Source organism: Pagrus pagrus, assembly GCF_965226575.1.
Source record: "Pagrus pagrus genome assembly, chromosome: 9".
Classification (NCBI taxonomy): Eukaryota; Metazoa; Chordata; class Actinopteri; order Spariformes; family Sparidae; genus Pagrus; species Pagrus pagrus.
This window is the reverse complement of record NC_140193.1, coordinates 27,472,197-27,488,633: the sequence shown is the minus strand read 5'-3', so window position 1 is coordinate 27,488,633 and position 16,437 is coordinate 27,472,197. Positions and strand designations below refer to the sequence as shown.

General features: G+C 39.8%; 1 protein-coding gene across 3 annotated transcripts in view; it reads left to right on the top strand.

Moving 5' to 3' along the window:
* Positions 1 to 16,437, top strand: part of man1a2 (mannosidase, alpha, class 1A, member 2) — a 141,108-nt gene that overhangs the window by 47,360 nt on the left and 77,311 nt on the right. The gene's annotated exons all lie outside the window — the stretch shown is intronic.

The window sequence follows — 16,437 nt, the reverse complement described above, 5'->3', positions numbered from 1 at the left end:
ATGAATGCACACGCACTCTTGCTCACACTCAGACAAGTATACACACGGACACACAAACCCCCACACACCCTGTCTTTTCTCCTGTGGACAAGGTGACATGATAATGCCTTCGGCAGGATGCGCATCAGTTTGGGAACAGTGTTTGCAAACAGAAACACAAGATCACTGAAACCACATGCATCATGGCGATGTGAGATAAAAGAAGAGGAGAACATATATTTGAAGCACTGATAATATTTCACAATACTTCATCCAGTGTATAAATCTATGTGCCAGTTATTTTGATAAGCTGTACAGCAGTGTTGTGAGCACACAATGTTGCTGTTAGCTCTTCATGAAAAAGTCCCTATAGTACAATGTCAAAAACACTAATGCCTATAATTAAAATAAGTTAACACTCTGATATTACAACCTGAATGAATCTGTCACTCAGTCAAATGTTGGATGTTGGATTTTGCATTAAACAGCGAAGTACAAACACTTTGTCAGGATCCAGTCATGAGGGAGTTTCCTGTTTGCAGTGAGAGAAACTTTGCCATTGGCAGTGATTATTTTTCTAGCAGAGAGGTCAATCCAGTGCAGCCTCATCATCTGTGATTTGTGCTTTGGAGGCTGTTTGTCGGTATCCACCTCTGCAGCTACCATCTGTGATACCACAGACACAACTTGGATTGCACTTGTTGTTGAACAGAACACTAACAGTGTTAGTGACTTATAAATGGCTCTTGTGGTTAATTTAAACAACGCATATGACTTGACATTGTCCTCAGAGTAAATATTTTTCACAGAAACACAGATTTCACACTTATTATCTTAACAATGATGAAATTATAGCCTGATAATTGTTTGAATATTTTAGAATTGTTAGTGTGGACCAGGGCTGTCCTCCAAACATTGGTGATTCAAATCATCACTTAAGAAGGAGCCAAGTTGAACCTAGTTTCACCTGCAAGGTGCAATATTTAGTCGAAGTCCACAAAATGGCAGCAGTTTTAAAAGTTCTGTGTGGAGATTTACACCTCTAGTGACACTATGATCTTTTTTTCCATTAATAAGTCTGTTTTGTTTTATCTCATGCATGTGAATGAGAACGCACATGCATACAAACGCATGAGCGTGATGCGATACCAATGGTGTCAAATTAATCCACTGATCAAGGCTAGTGGTAACACGCTAAGCTATTCAGAAATGAGCCAGCAAAAGCAGGGATGAAGAAGACTGCAAGCTAGTAAACATGGATATGGAACCATGCTGGATTTAAAATGTTTAAAAAATTGGCTTGGCTACATGAAGAAGATAATGTACTTGACATGTTTGTAATAGCTTGAGGATATACACAGTGTGTTTTAGTGAGTAACACTGTGTGTAAACATGACTTTGTTTGTTTCTCATCAACTCCCTATTATTCCCAACACAACACATCACACAAGACTTTTTGGCACACTCTACCTTCTTCTGTAATCAGGCAATAGCATGCCTTCATCTGTGATCTTATTGCTGTCACAGCAGATAAATAAGGCGTAAAAACATCTAGAGATCCACACCCCCTCTTTAATTAACACTTTTCCTGCCTTTGTATGTTCTTCTCTCTTCATGATTGAGAGAATAATTTAAACTTCCAACTTAAATGTTTATCAATATATACATAAGAATAGGTGCATTGGTTATTGAAATTGTACGTATATATGTATATGTGTGTGTATATATGTGTGTATGTATATATATATGTGTGTGTGTATGTATATATATGCATATACATATATATTTACATAATATATAAACATATACATATATATCCATGGTCGTTGCTTGCTGTGAATTTGGCATGTGAGGATGCTTTATGCTTGTTTATCTGAATGTTCATAAGTTGCCAGTGTGACTGTGTCTGCTTCTGTCTTTGTGCCTTAAGTTCCTAGATCTGTATTCATGTTTGTGTGTGTACATGCACATCTAACTTTGTGAGAACCAATTGAGTTTTAGACCTTTGGAGGAAGGACAATTTGGGAGAGTGAGGACGTTTTGACCTGTCCTCACTTTCAGACCGACCTATAAAGGTCTGTATGAGTGATCAGACTTGGTTTTAAGGCTATGGTTATAATTAGGGTTAGATGAGGTTTAGATTTTGGGTTAGGCAATTAGTTGTGATGATTAGGGTTATGGTAAGGGGCTTGGGAATGCAGCGCATCAGTGAGGGGGCTCACTAGTATGATAGAGCAAAGTGTGTGTGTGGTGAAAGGATGCATGCTTATGAGGCTTGTGTCAAATTGGAATGTTCCGTCTGATAAATTGGCCGGAGGCGCCACTGTTATTTTATGAGCTGCTGCCGAATGGTATATAGATTGCGTGTGTGTGTGTTTGTGTGTCCTTTGTGTCTAACTGTTCATCTGCAGCCTGTGTCTTTGTGTGTGTGTGTGTTTCCTCCCACCTCCTTGTAATGGTTGAGTCTGGGTATCTGTGGGTTATTAGTCACAGGGTGGCCACTAAAACACAAGCGAGACATGAGGCAAAGAATCAGCCCTCACACTCTTCACAACACACACTTCCATTATTGATGAGGCGTATCCTGTCCTCCTACAGAACTAGGCTATATTGATTGAAGTGTGTGTGTGTGTGTGTGTGTGTGTGTGTGTGTGTGTGTGTGTGTGTGTGTGTGTGTGTGTGTGTGTGTGTGTGTGTGTGTGTGTGTGTTGAAAGACAGAGTGGCACAGAAGAGAGAAAGCAATATATTGGAGATGCAGCAGACTCTTGTTGCTCTAACAATTAGGAGCATTGACAGCTTGTACCAAAGGGACGCACACATGCACAGAGGCTGTGTGATTAGATGGAAATTGCTGCTCGCCTGTGAATTGTGGATTTAAATCACTTTGATGTTTTAACATTTAAATTAAACCCTGCTGCAGTCTACTTTGATGGCAAATCTAAGAACATTGTAACTATTTTAACTTTAACATTTTGAAACTGACCTCAGGGATTGACAGAAAACGTAGAAAGATTTCCTTTTGCTGACCAAGCAGGCAGTGTTTTCCTGCATCAAACTGGAACTGAGCATTCTTCTTGCTTGACACAAGCTTTACATATAGTATATGCAGCAGTTTTATAGGAATACCTTTCACTTAGTTGTTAAGAGAGTCAAAGGGTAAAGCTGTGTGTCGTCGCTCCTTCGCCTTACAGCTCGGCCTTGATCTGTCAAGAGAAGAGGAGGCCAGAATGGTAACAAGAGGACTGTGGCTCTTATTGTGGCACCAGGCTCAGATAACCTTGAGTTCACTGCCTGGCCCTGGTTTGTCTTTTTTTCTTTTTTCTTCTGCTTTGTGGAGAAAGAGCAGAGCTGATTTTGAGCACAGATACAAACACAGCCTTTGTCTCGAGAGTACGCAGTTCAAGCAAGGATAACACATGGCTTTGTAAAGGAAACACAGTTCAGGCTGGGTTAAGAAAGGCACGATTCAAACGGTGTCAGACACAGCCAGCAAACTACCTTAAACTCACACAGACACTCACACACGCAGACAGAGTTAATGGCAAAAAGTCGGTGTCCAAGATCCTGCAAAGACTGAGGCTCATTTTCAACTTTTGAAAAAATAGGTCTTGCATATTGTTCTCTATGTGTTGCCAGTTTCATAGGAGGCTGCATCGATGTCTTCAAAAAAGAATAGCTGATTTCGTACCACATCATAATCATTTATATGGGTGATACAATACTATCACGATATTCTTCCAATGACAAGGAATCACAACAAAGGTGGTTCTACGATACTCTGTATATCACAAAGAAATAATCTACAATATATCACAGTGTCTGTAACTGAAGTTACAAATGTTTTTTTAAGAGCAGGAAATGGTCAGAAAATAATATTCAGTGTTTACAGTACATTAGTTTCACAGAAAAGAACAGACACAAACTTTTACAAAGGGACATGAATGTGCTTTAGTGACGAGGCCTGCAAAACATTATGATTTCATTGCAGATTAATTCTTCCATTATTTTTTTAATTAATTGGTTAGTTGTTCGGCCTATAAAATGTTGGAAAATGGTGATTAATTCAGATCAGTGTTTTTCAAAGCCCAAAATATGTTAGTTTGTCCGCAACGTAAAGATACTCATTTTTCTTTCATAGAGAAATAAAGAAACCAGAAAATACTCACATTTAAGAAAGGGGAATCAGAATTTTGAGTGTCTGACAGCAGCCGCTCTTTGCTGATCATTTTGCTTGCATTTCTTTGACTGTTAAATTCAAAGACACTAAATCTATTCAGTGGTCAGCTCCCATGTTTAAAAGAAAAAAATATGATATTATTATGTATTTAACGTATCAAAAGTTAAAATAATGTGATATGTTGCTGTATATACTTTTGTCCTACCCCAAACATTTCATTATATTATCATTATATACCAATGCTATAAATAGTAGTAAAAGTAAAAAAATAAATAAAGCACCACCATCTCAAATAAAATCTATAAATATGTGTCTCAAGCTTTCTTCATGCTTCAGCAAATTTGAGTTATTTGTAAGTGGCAAATACCATGAAGTACTGGCATGCCACTGCAGTTCTTCTGTACTGTATATGCTGCTGTATAAACTGAAGAGCTACATAATTATTCATGTAGGAAAAAATAATTTGGTAAATGAATTTGCAGCGGTTTATTATCTAACTAATTCTTTTTAGGTTGTAGAGATTTTAAACTTTTCTCTGTTAAACCAAATTTATCTAATATGTTATTAATAATATTAAATGATTGTTGGTGGGACGAATTAAGCAATTTGAAGACATCACTGATAACCGTTTTCACTATGTTTTGACATTTAATAGACTGAAAGAATAATCTAATAATGGAGAAAATAATCATCTGACTAAATTAAAATGAAAATAATCGTTAGTTGCAGCCATCATAAACTACGTGTCACAATTAAACATCACCACACACTGCCACTTGTGTGTCTGTTGCTTTGTGTGTCTTGTGGCTTTGATCACAGTAACTCAGTCCTAAGCAGGTCGGCTGTTCAGATGACAGACAACTTTATTCATCTCTCTGTTGTCTCTCTGTCTGCCCCCCCACACACATACACACACACAGCATAATAATACTCATGGGTAATTATATGAGGAACATCAGCCACCATTGATTCAGCCTGAAAGGGTTTGACCCTTGTTGAGGTTGTAGGGTCAGTCAAAGCAAAGGCCGGCTTCACCAGCGGCTGAAGTGGCCTTATTTGTTGTAGATTGACAGCACAAGCTCTGATCGTTAAACACAATCCTCGTTGTTTGCTGGAAAATGCTCTCCAGGGACGCAGATCACTTTACATTGATCAGGACTTCAGTGTGAGTCCACACCACTGTCTCTCTGTCCCCCTGTGGTCAGAGTAGTTTGCAAACCAAATAGAGCAGTGAATCTTGGGAAATCTTACATTTCGATTTTTGATTCGAAACGATTTTCAATTCAAAATTGTTTAGCGATCAAAGGAATAGAAAAGGGGGCACTATTTTCAGTCTTTTGCTGCAGTTTACTTTGTGCTAGATCATTAATTTGAGGTCCTTAATCTGCTGAAATACAATATGAATCATAACTGGAAATCAAGATAAATCATCTGCAGCCTTTTTATTTTAAAACATTGACAGCATTGATTAGTTAAATAATTAATTTGAAAGCATGCATGCATTTATGTGTATAACAAAATGAGGGTGTGTGCTCTGCTGTGTCATGAACGTTATAAGTCCAGCAGTGAGAGCAGCCTCTCTGCTGCACTGTTAGCCAGGGGGGGTCCATCGTTGTGCAAGACACTGAGCAGGAGCAGAGTTTTTGGGTTTCTTTAACGTGTTGAATGCTGCGGTGTGTGTTTGTTAGCGATTTTCAGCTGGTCTTGCTGGTCTTCTCACAGACATGTAGCCTGCGTAATGTTCGTCTTGCAAAGGTAACAATCCAGTCATTAAATAAAAGAAACGCTTGCAACCGCTGCCTTGTTTGAAGATGAACTTCAAAATAACTGTGTGTGCACTGTAAATTGTCCATGTGCTGCACTACCCTTGCAGTTTTTTTTTTTTAACGCTCGCAGATGATCTCTGCCTCCCTCCGACATACCTCCTACATAAGTAACATTAGCCCACAATTCAAAGCATGGGAGCAACGTCGCGATGTAACTTTATTGTCCGGCTGAGAATGGACAATCAACATAAGTGGCTCCGTCTCTGCATCGATGCACAATCTTCCACGTCCGCATCGCGATGCATCTTATAATTGACACCACTAATAAATAACATTCAGAAAATAGATTTTTGACATTTGTGAATAGATTCTGAATCGTGGGAGGTGAGAATCGGGATTCTTATGTGAATAGATTTTTTTACCCACCCCTAGAACCAAAGGTTCCTCCCATTTTCAGAGTTGCGGAATTTGAATCTCTTCTCATAAGCCTCAATCACTCAAACTTGGCCTTTCTGCCTTTCTGGCTGGGCTTTTTTTCCTTTTATATCCTTGTGAATACCATTTGTTTGTTGGACAATTAGACAATAATCATTTGCAGGTCTAAATGTAACCAGACTTGACGGCAAACAAACAAACGAACAAACAAACAAAAAGAAGTTTTCAGTGATAGCAGAGACAGCAGCTTGCAGGATTCTAAAGTAGACAATCAGGGTTTGTCTCAACAAGTTATTACATTATTTCTTGGTCTGAGGATGTCTTGAGATTCTGCTTAAGACATTTTTTTTAGTCAGCAGTATAGGTTCAGGGGTGTTAGTTTCCCAAGTTGCTTCTCTCTAAGGATTTCATTTGTGACTCTCTGTGACCTTATTGGAGTAGCTGTAGTGGATTTAATCTTGTTTGTACACGAGGGAATCCACTGGTGATTCTGGGCCTGCCCTGACTGCTCGACCTACTGACTGTTACTGCTTTATTGGTTTCCTCGAGAGATTGAAGTCTCATGATTTTAATCTGAACTTGCAAGTGGAGATTCTCTCACCTCTCAGCCACATGGTTTGACATGCTCACAGTAAATAATATCACAGATTGCCTCAGGCATGCAGTTGCTTGGCCTGTCTGCGTTGGAGGCGATGAAGATGATGCAAAACTACAATGAAGTTTGGACACCCTCTCAGCTCAGTACTGGGGCACTGGCATCTGCTTTGTCCATTATGAGATTACTGTGGCTGTTTGCTCAAAGAGACGACCTCACAACCTGTTTCAAGTAATGTACACATACTTTTTGGAATACAATTGAGCAATTTTCAGTAAATGTCTTCACTTGTTTCAGCATCTTTTCTCAGTGGAACAAACTCTAAAAGTCACCATGTTGGACCAGACCAGAAATATTCTGTATTTATTGCCACGCATCAATATTTTTTGGGCATGAATTTACCTCCTTCTGATAGTCCACGGAACTTGTGGCAGCTCAATATAGATTGTGTTTGGGATAATGCCTCATCCAGAGTCCCATAAAACCACACTGCCAGATCAAATACTGCTTTGATTTCCAGCTTTTCTAATCAATAGACACTGAGGGGTGTAATCTTCTGTAGAGCTACTGGATAGTCGTTCCTTCTTACAATATCTCTGCAGGGTTCATGTGGATACAGTGATAACCATGAAGTCAGAAGTCTGCTCATGCTCACAGCTATGTTGTTTTGCTTTTTTCCCCCACAGCAACTAGGTCATGCCTTCACGTGATTGACTCCCAGGGCGAAACTGTGCATTGCATCCCGGAAAGAGGTTGCATAGCAGCACCGGGGCAATGCACCCATGGGTGAAAACCCAATGAAACAGAAACACATGACATATTTATGTGTAGCTATACAGTATACAGTCAGGCAGTCCAGAATTCAGGGTGGTCTTATACCACCATGTACACAAAACTTCAGTGGGATAGGGGCTGGATACAAGAAATCAATACAAGTTAAATACCTTATACATGGCCAAATCAGTTATGCTACTGGAAAGATGGCTAAAGTAGTGACAAAATGTCCTCTGTCGACTGGATGTTAGCCAAATTTAGTTTGATTTTGGCTCATTTAGTCCCGTTCTCTGCTGCTTAGCTGGACAACGTCCCAACAGGATGTACAGAACTTCCTGTTCGGTCATGTCTTTGTGAATTCTGTGGTCGTAGTTATGTAGTTTTGGTTTGTTGGTGCACTTAGTCTGTTAGTAACCCCCTTCTTTAAGGGGAATTGCTGCATTTTATTTACATGTTTTGATGTGTAAATGTATAAATACAGACTTAGCAAAAGCTTTGGAAATGGTTCCGTAGATCTCCTGTACCAGCGACAACAACATGGCTAAAATGGCGGCACCATCATCCTTTGTGGCAACTCTGTTAAAGTTACAACCACTGAAAGTGCTTGTTTTTGCCACTGACAGGCTGAGGTCATTATTCTAAGTGACAACATCATTACAGAATTTATTTTAAAGGATTTCATGGCTTTATTGACAGGATAGCTTGAGAGATGACAGGAAATGGAATGAGAGAGAGGTGGGATGACATGCAGCAAAGGGCTGCGGGTCGGACTCATTGCAGCAAGGATTAGATCCTTAATGTAACCACAAAACACAAGTCTCGCTCAAGGAGAAGTCTCAGGCTGAAACCCCGTGAGAGATGAGTTGTTGCAGGAAGACGAAAGTGGACAGGTGAGCCAGAGTTGGAGAGAGGAGTTTAACCTTGAAGAACTGCCAGCAGGAATTTATTTTCTCCAAACTCATGGCTTAGTATTTCACTAACAATCTAGATATGTGGTAAAAACTCCCCTTTCTCGAGATATGAGCGGGACTTCTCCTTGGGCGAGGCTTGTGTTTTCTGGTTACATAAAGGATCATATTATTCATCAAAAGGGTCTCTCTCTTTGGGAATTATTTCTGTTGTAATGTCAGATTTGACAATTAAAAACCTCAAGCTGTCAGTGACGTAAAAAGCACTTTCAGTGGCCATAACTTTGATAGTCAGAGTTGCCCCAAAGGATTACGTTGCAGCCATTGCAGCTGTGTTTTGGCTGCCAACTGAGACAATCTACTGGACAGATTCAACACTTTTGCTAAGAGTGAATCATTCACACACCCAAACATAAAAGTGTAGGGCCCAGGTTTAAACGCATCCTCACTTTTAGCTCTGCAAAGTGGCCCTAAGAGATCAGATGCAATTCTGAAGGCAAGTGAATGAACAGTATGTGGAAGGCTGAGTGAGGGGGGTTAGTTGGATGGGAAGACACTTTTGGAGTGTGTGATCAGCCATAATACACTTGTCTTCAGCTCTAGTATATTGGTGCATATTGACATATAGTGCTCAATGTGTGCACTGTCACAATGGACGGATTGCAAGGCAAGATATTGAATAGCCTTTAGATGGTAATCCTAAAGTACTACTTCAGTGATTACCTTAAAGTCTATGAACACAGCAGGATGTCAGCTGAAAGCTTTTATCCAAAGCACCTTCTGCTTCCATTAATGTATACATTTTTTATCACGACTGATTCCAGTAAGGGCTACGCTCCTAATGTTGTTTTTACACAAATGGAGTTGAGAAAAATGTGACACTAAAGAAGTTTTACGATCCATATTCTAGACGTTTGTCTGCAAATCATTGTCAAGAGCTACTGTGGCTGTCACCTGACTAAACCAGGAAGCAGTTCACTGTTAGTACATTGTTTATTTTGATGCCACTGAATCAGGCACAATACTGAATTGTATTTGTGTTTGGTAGTGGCTCCAGTACTTTTGTATACTACTAGTTAACTTATAATTGTGATGGTTGCAATAAAGAAACGAAAGAAAGATTTTGGTCTACCATCTACCAAAACAATTAACTACATGATCTACTCACCGTTTAAGTAATTCCTGATGAAGTTTAACTCCACCCCAGGAACATTTCCCAATCTCTTTCATATTCATGAGCTCATAGCCACAGCTCCTCTATTAGCCCCCTGATTAAAATCACCCATTATACAAATGTATGCTTTCAAAGCTAGTGGCAGAATTGTGTTAATTTCCCTCGTTGGATGAGAGGCAACGCAACATGCTGCTGAACTGAAAACAATAACATGCTTGAAAGGACCACACATCAAGCTTTGAATGCTTTTTTTCCCTTTCACAACCTGATGTGTAAAGCTGGATGCCTTCATGACTGTGGCAGTAGGAGGGGTGGAGTGGGATGAGAAGTTTCACTGAAGATCACTTTAAAATGACTGCCTGAGGGTCCAAAGCTGCTTTCTCTATGAGAGAAGGAGAGGGAGAGAGGGAAGCAGAGATCATGTTTATTGAGGGGGGTGCTGGAGGAGCAGAGTGAAATACTTGTTTGTATACAAAGCTGGTATTAAATGCACCCTTTGCTAAGCCCCACCCCCCTTAGTTAGTGTTGCCAAACTACCGCTGCACTCATGGAGCCACAGAGATGATGGTGTTTATTAGGGTTGTCACCATTTCAATTCAAATTCAATTGAAATGAGCGTTCAATTTCAATTATCACAATTAACAGCAGGATCAGTGATTCTCTCAGTATTTTTTTTCTCTCTGACTTCGGCCACGTGCAGAAGTGTTTCACTCTTCTAGCGTGTGTGTGTGCATGTGCGTGTTTGTGTACTGCTACACAGTTGCTCTAATTGACTCTTTTTTGTTTCGCTTTGTTCCAAATCTACTGGTGAACTACCATGATTAAACTTTGAGTAAATAATTTATATTGACCATATGGCTTTAGTGTGGTACATTCCTGAACAAAATGTGGCAGTTATGCCACACTTGATACCTTCCAATCTCTTTATGGAAGAATTTGAATAAGTCAGGGCAAAAAAACAATCTTTACAAGTCAAGACTTGATTGTCTAACATTGGCACAGCCTACAGCCCTGTTAAAAGAAATTTGAATCCAAAAGTTAAACTGATCGTGCCTTTAAAATTGAAAGTCAAATCGAATTGTAGATTTGCAGTTCGAAATCTTCAAATCCACAATTTGATTTATTGTTATTGATATTTGTGTTTTTTCTTGCAACGATAGGTCCTTCATTTAGATAACTTCATTTACATTTATTGCATGTCTGTACTAGAAGAGAGATACCTCCTTTATCGCTCTTCCTCAAGTTTCCCCCTTTTTTTTCCTGTTAAAGGGCTCTCCTATTAAATTTTTCTCATTAAGGGTCTAAGTAGGATGTCATGATGTGCAAACTGTGATGCCCTCTAAGGCAATTGGCATAAGTGAGATGGATTTGTGATTGATATGTCAATGGCTCGAGGAATGAGCGTACATTCAGACCAAATCCAGTGGTGCAGCGAAACACTGCAGGTTGGTGCGGCGGTGTGGGAGTGTCACCCCATGGTCAGTTTGTGTGAAGTGTTGGGGACCCCCACTGATCAGTTTACTGAAAGACAAAGCTGCTTTGTTGTTGTGCTATGCTGGCATGCTGGTCCTACTAGTAATAGTTGGCCCATATCGGTGGATTAAAAATAACAGTAAACAACCAGGATGGGGCAGATCATTGCTGTGTGTTTTAAACTGGGGATCAAGACCGAACCAAAATGAAAGTGAAACTTAATGCTACACAGGGAAATGTCCTTTGTGTTCCCTCTGTAGTATTTATCCATGCTAAATAACAAGTCCTGCTACTGACCCATTAAACATGCCGGCCCTACAGTGATTGTCGACATCCACAGATGTATTTTAAACTGCTGCACAAAGCCAAACTGAGTGAATGCACGACACATTACACTCCACTGCGGCTTCAGTCATAGTCTGATCGCCAGCTTATGTGATTGGCCAACGCCACGTGACGTCGGGCTTCGTTTCCCAAAAGTTGAGTTGGATTCAACTTTTTCACTGCTTTTGTTTTTTTTGCAGAGCCTCCTGCAGTCCGCATTGCCGCAACCAAAAAGGACCTCCCTCATTAAAATGAATGGGAAAACCTACATTTTCACTGCCCTGCCGGATTTGGTGTAAATACAGTCTAAGGCTTGACGCTGCAGATTCAACCTGCTGTATCTAGCTAGCTAAAACATGTTAACTCGATGAGTTGGTTGGACACTCTGTGTCCAGCTGACTTTATAATATAACCAGGTGATCCAACACTGACACATGCAAAAATGTCTTGAATGTGCATTTGAAGGCTACATACATAATATTATGATAACTCAGCACAGTGTATTTATGTTACTATGATATGACACTATATACTAGAGATGCACCGATCGATCGGCAACCGATCGCAATCGGCCGATAATGCCCCTATCGGTTTTGATCGGAGTTCTCAAAATAGATCAAAGCAGGCCGATCAGATAACGTTTCAATATAGAGACAGTGCATTGACTGCATGCATTCCCACTTCTCAGACCCAGGTCTCATAAGGGGGCGTGGCAGTCTCTACATTGAAAGGCGGGCAGGCGAGGTGGGAGGGGGAGAGAAAAAAAAAGCATCAACACTGAAAATGGCGTCGCCGGTATGGGAATTTTACAATGTGTCCGAAAAGGACAACAAATTTGCAGTTTGCAAGGTGTGTGCAAAGGAGATACCTCGAGGAGGAGTGCTACAAAAGAATTTCAACACAACGAACCTAATAAGACATTTGAAAGTTTCTCACATCGCGGAGTATACGGAGTTTTCGAAGTTGGCTGCTGCTAAGTCAGCGAAAGAAAAGGAGCGTGCAGCAACCCAGACGTCACTAACTCAGCTGACTGTAACAGAGACATATAAACGACAGCAACGACAGCAAGAAAAAGAAAGAACTAAATAAAAAGGTAATGGAATTCATATGCCTTGATCATCAACCGCTTTCGGTTGTAGAAGACATGGGGTTCACACGCCTCGTTAACTGCTTGGATCCACGGTACACGCTGCCTAGTCGTAAATATTTCACTGATGTATGCCTACCGGAGCTATACCAAACTATATACAGTCACATCCAAAGCCTTATGACGGACGACAAGATCGTGTCAATCGGCTATTATTTAATTATATTAATAGTTGCACATATGTCAGTGTACATAGTTCTTATTCTCATTTGTATGACATATTTATTTTATTTTTCAACAAAAAAGATGTAGCTAAACTCCAAATTGTGTCTCTAAGAAAGAGCCTCTAGAGAGAGTAAAATGTTTATTGTTGGTGCACATAATCCATTTTTTATTTTAAGATATAATTACTTTTTCCACAGGAAAACTAAGGTTTATAGTTTACAACTTGTATTGACTCTAAGAGAGTGAAATGTTTACTGTTGTCTGTGTTGGTGCACTGCACATGTTGTGTGTTGTTGTTGTACACAATTATTGCCACAAGAAAGCTTAAGCTATTAAGCTACAGTTACTATGTAAGCTTAGTCCAAGTTGTCTCTAAGAGTCTCAGCCTGCAATAAAACAGTGGTCAATTCATGATTCTTTCTCATCTCCTAATTTTTATACTTAATAATACAATGTCAATGTTGTGAAGAAGAATCATTAATTAAATATATGAAAGTTACACAAGACAACAATATAGAAGAATTTATGGATTTGACGCTGTGATCGGTGATCGGCAATATCGGGATCGGCAGATACTGCTTTCGGTGATCGGTGATCGGTGATCGGCCCCAAAAATCCTGATCGGTGCATCTCTACTATATACCGTCTTAGATTTAGCATATCGTGATATGTCATAAGTGTTGTCTTTTCCTGGTTTTAAAGGCTGCATTACAGTAAATTGATGTCATTTTATAAACTTACCAGACTACTTACCAGTTCCAGTATGGGGGCCTATTGGATCAAAAATATTGTGGTGTTTAATTTTGTTGCCCAGTCCCAAAATTTATGATGCGCTTTTGAGAAGATTTCAAAGTATTGAGGTATATATATCCTGATATGGCCTAAAATTATTGTGATATTATGTTATGGCCATACCTTCCAGCCCTACTCAAAAGTTGATGGTCCATGTTGAAGACGTGGAAGTAAGAGAACAGCATTGTTTCTGTATTGCAGAGGTTCGCTAGTTGGCATTAATTTGGTGTCAGAGACGTGTTGTTCCAGTTCAGTAAGACAGCAATAGGTGAGAAAGGACCAAGTTCCACAGCTTCTTGACTTTCAAAAGATTTATTCTGAGTCTCAGATTCAGACACATGCATATGGACTTAATGGTGTAGTTGGTTGTCTGTACTGGACATTTGCTTTGCTGTTCTTACAGTAGGTTGAGTACAGACTGATTCAGATGAGTATGACTTACTTCAGGCTTCCTGTTTGCTTACATGAAACAAGTTATCTTAACAGTCATGGTGAACTTACACAGTATCAGCTGTTCACTATAAATTTAGTCATTTCATGGTGACACTTGTTCAACCATTTTTTGGTCATTTTCAGCCCCTGTGCAGCAAGAACGACAGGGGTTTTGGATGCTGAGGGCTGATGGGCGAGTCGATCTGGCTGTAGCCTGAGAGCGAGCTGTAGCAACTGTCTGTCCATCTTTCATCTAAAAGAGATGAAAAGCGAGAATAATAAAGAAAAAGTCTGCCTGTGTGGTGCTAATATTATAACATACAATATTTACCCCCTATAACAGACGTGCTGGGGGGAAACAGTGGTACTTGTGTAGTCAGATACATGTCATTCCTGAAATTTAAGCCCATGTTGCACAGAAGATGTTTCAGCATGATGCTGGTGTTTACACCTAAGGTGTTGGTTTGCATTTGGATGGTAGCAACATGTCTCTTTTCCCGTCCTCATCTGCTCCTGTTTGCAGTAATTGGTATATTTCCAATTTTGATGTATCAGCCTACAACATTATTTCTAGCTTTGGTAGACTTTGTTTGACACATTTGCAGTGCAAAAAGAGACTGAGGAGAGAATTGAATTCTGCTCCCTACAAGACGTCACATTTCCTTCAGAACTCTTCGACTTGGCCCTCCCTTACTCCCCTCTTTCCTTTCAGATTAAACTTTCAGCAGGGCTGCTGGTGCCAAATTGGACCTGCAGGAAACAGGAGGATTTGCCTGCTGCTGAGTCCAGCAGGAATGTGCATAAGCCCCTCAAACAGAGAAGAAAAAGGGGGAAGTTTCATGAAAAACATTACCTTGTAAGTTCGTACCCGCAGGCTTTAGTTTTTTATTGTATGTGACGAGATGACGATTAAAGCTTAAATCTTCAAAGTTGTGCCACTGAGTAATTGGATGAGTTACACACAATGCAGCTCTACATTGCTCTGAAGCTGTGGGGGTTTCTACTAATTTTGATATAACTAGCCAGGTTACAGACTGGTGACAGTGGAAAGCTGTGACAGAGAAGTTCCCTTTTTCACCAGGTTGGTCTTCCTACCTGTTGCATGTTTGTGCCACCACTATGGGAATTCAAGAACTTATTGTCTAATGGCATGTTATGGTTGCTATATATGTTACATACGTAGATATACAGTATAGTGCTATCACAGTACATTATGGGACTTCTTAAACAATAACTTTATCTAACTATAAAGCAAGGAATATCCATCCGTCCGTCTGTCTTGAGAACTTTTATTCTGATCTACTTCACACTGGGCAGGTGTATTGTTGAGGACCAAAGGAAGTGCACTGTAAAGTGTGGAGTTGTTTGGAAGAAAAATCTTGAGATATCCAAAGAAAACATTTTGCCTCTCTGATATGGCAGCCACAAAGACAGAGCTGCAACATACAGCAGCCATTCAGGTATCCTTTTTGTTTCATAGCAACCATTCGTCCGAAGGACTTGGCGGTTGTTTTGTTGAGCACCCAAGAAAGTACAGTGTTTTTGGACATGCTAGATATGATGGACTTTGAATAAACAAACCAACAGCACGCAACTGAGCTCGCCTCGCCCTTTCTGAACAAAACCCATTTTGAATGGGCCTCAGACAAATAATATTAACCACAGCAGTCCTTTTACATTGTCTTCAGAGTGTGGCAGCATCTGGATGGTGTGGTTTTAGAAGAGCCATGAAATGAGCTGACATTATTGAGATCAATATCATACTACTATGTTTTACAATATTGATAAATATCATTAAAGACCTCTGATATGGTGTTTGTTTGTTTGTAATTGTTATTTAATGCAATGTTTGCACCATGTTCCACTGTGATGATTTATGTCAGACAAAACTCTTTTAGAATAAGCCATTGATTAGTGTCAATTAGTTTTTAATCATCTGTAAGTCAAATTTGTCATAAATATATTTGTCATTAATTTGTTAACATTGTGGTTCAAGATCCACTCTAGTTAAATTGAATAATGGTGGCGATTCTGACATAAAACAGAATGCGAGCAAGGCAGATTGAGAAGGAAAAGGAACAGCAGCAGTACAATTGACAAGACACCAATTACCCGAGCGAGAGAGAGAGAGGAATTTGAGCCCAAACACAGAAAGCTGGTAACTTGAGAGTGAGGGAAAGGTAATGAACCATTGTGAAGAGAGAAAGAAAAAGAACATAGCTTGATTAAAGTTGAGGAGGAACACCTAATCCATCTACCCTCACATTTGTAGACTAAAGCAGTGATCATTTTACA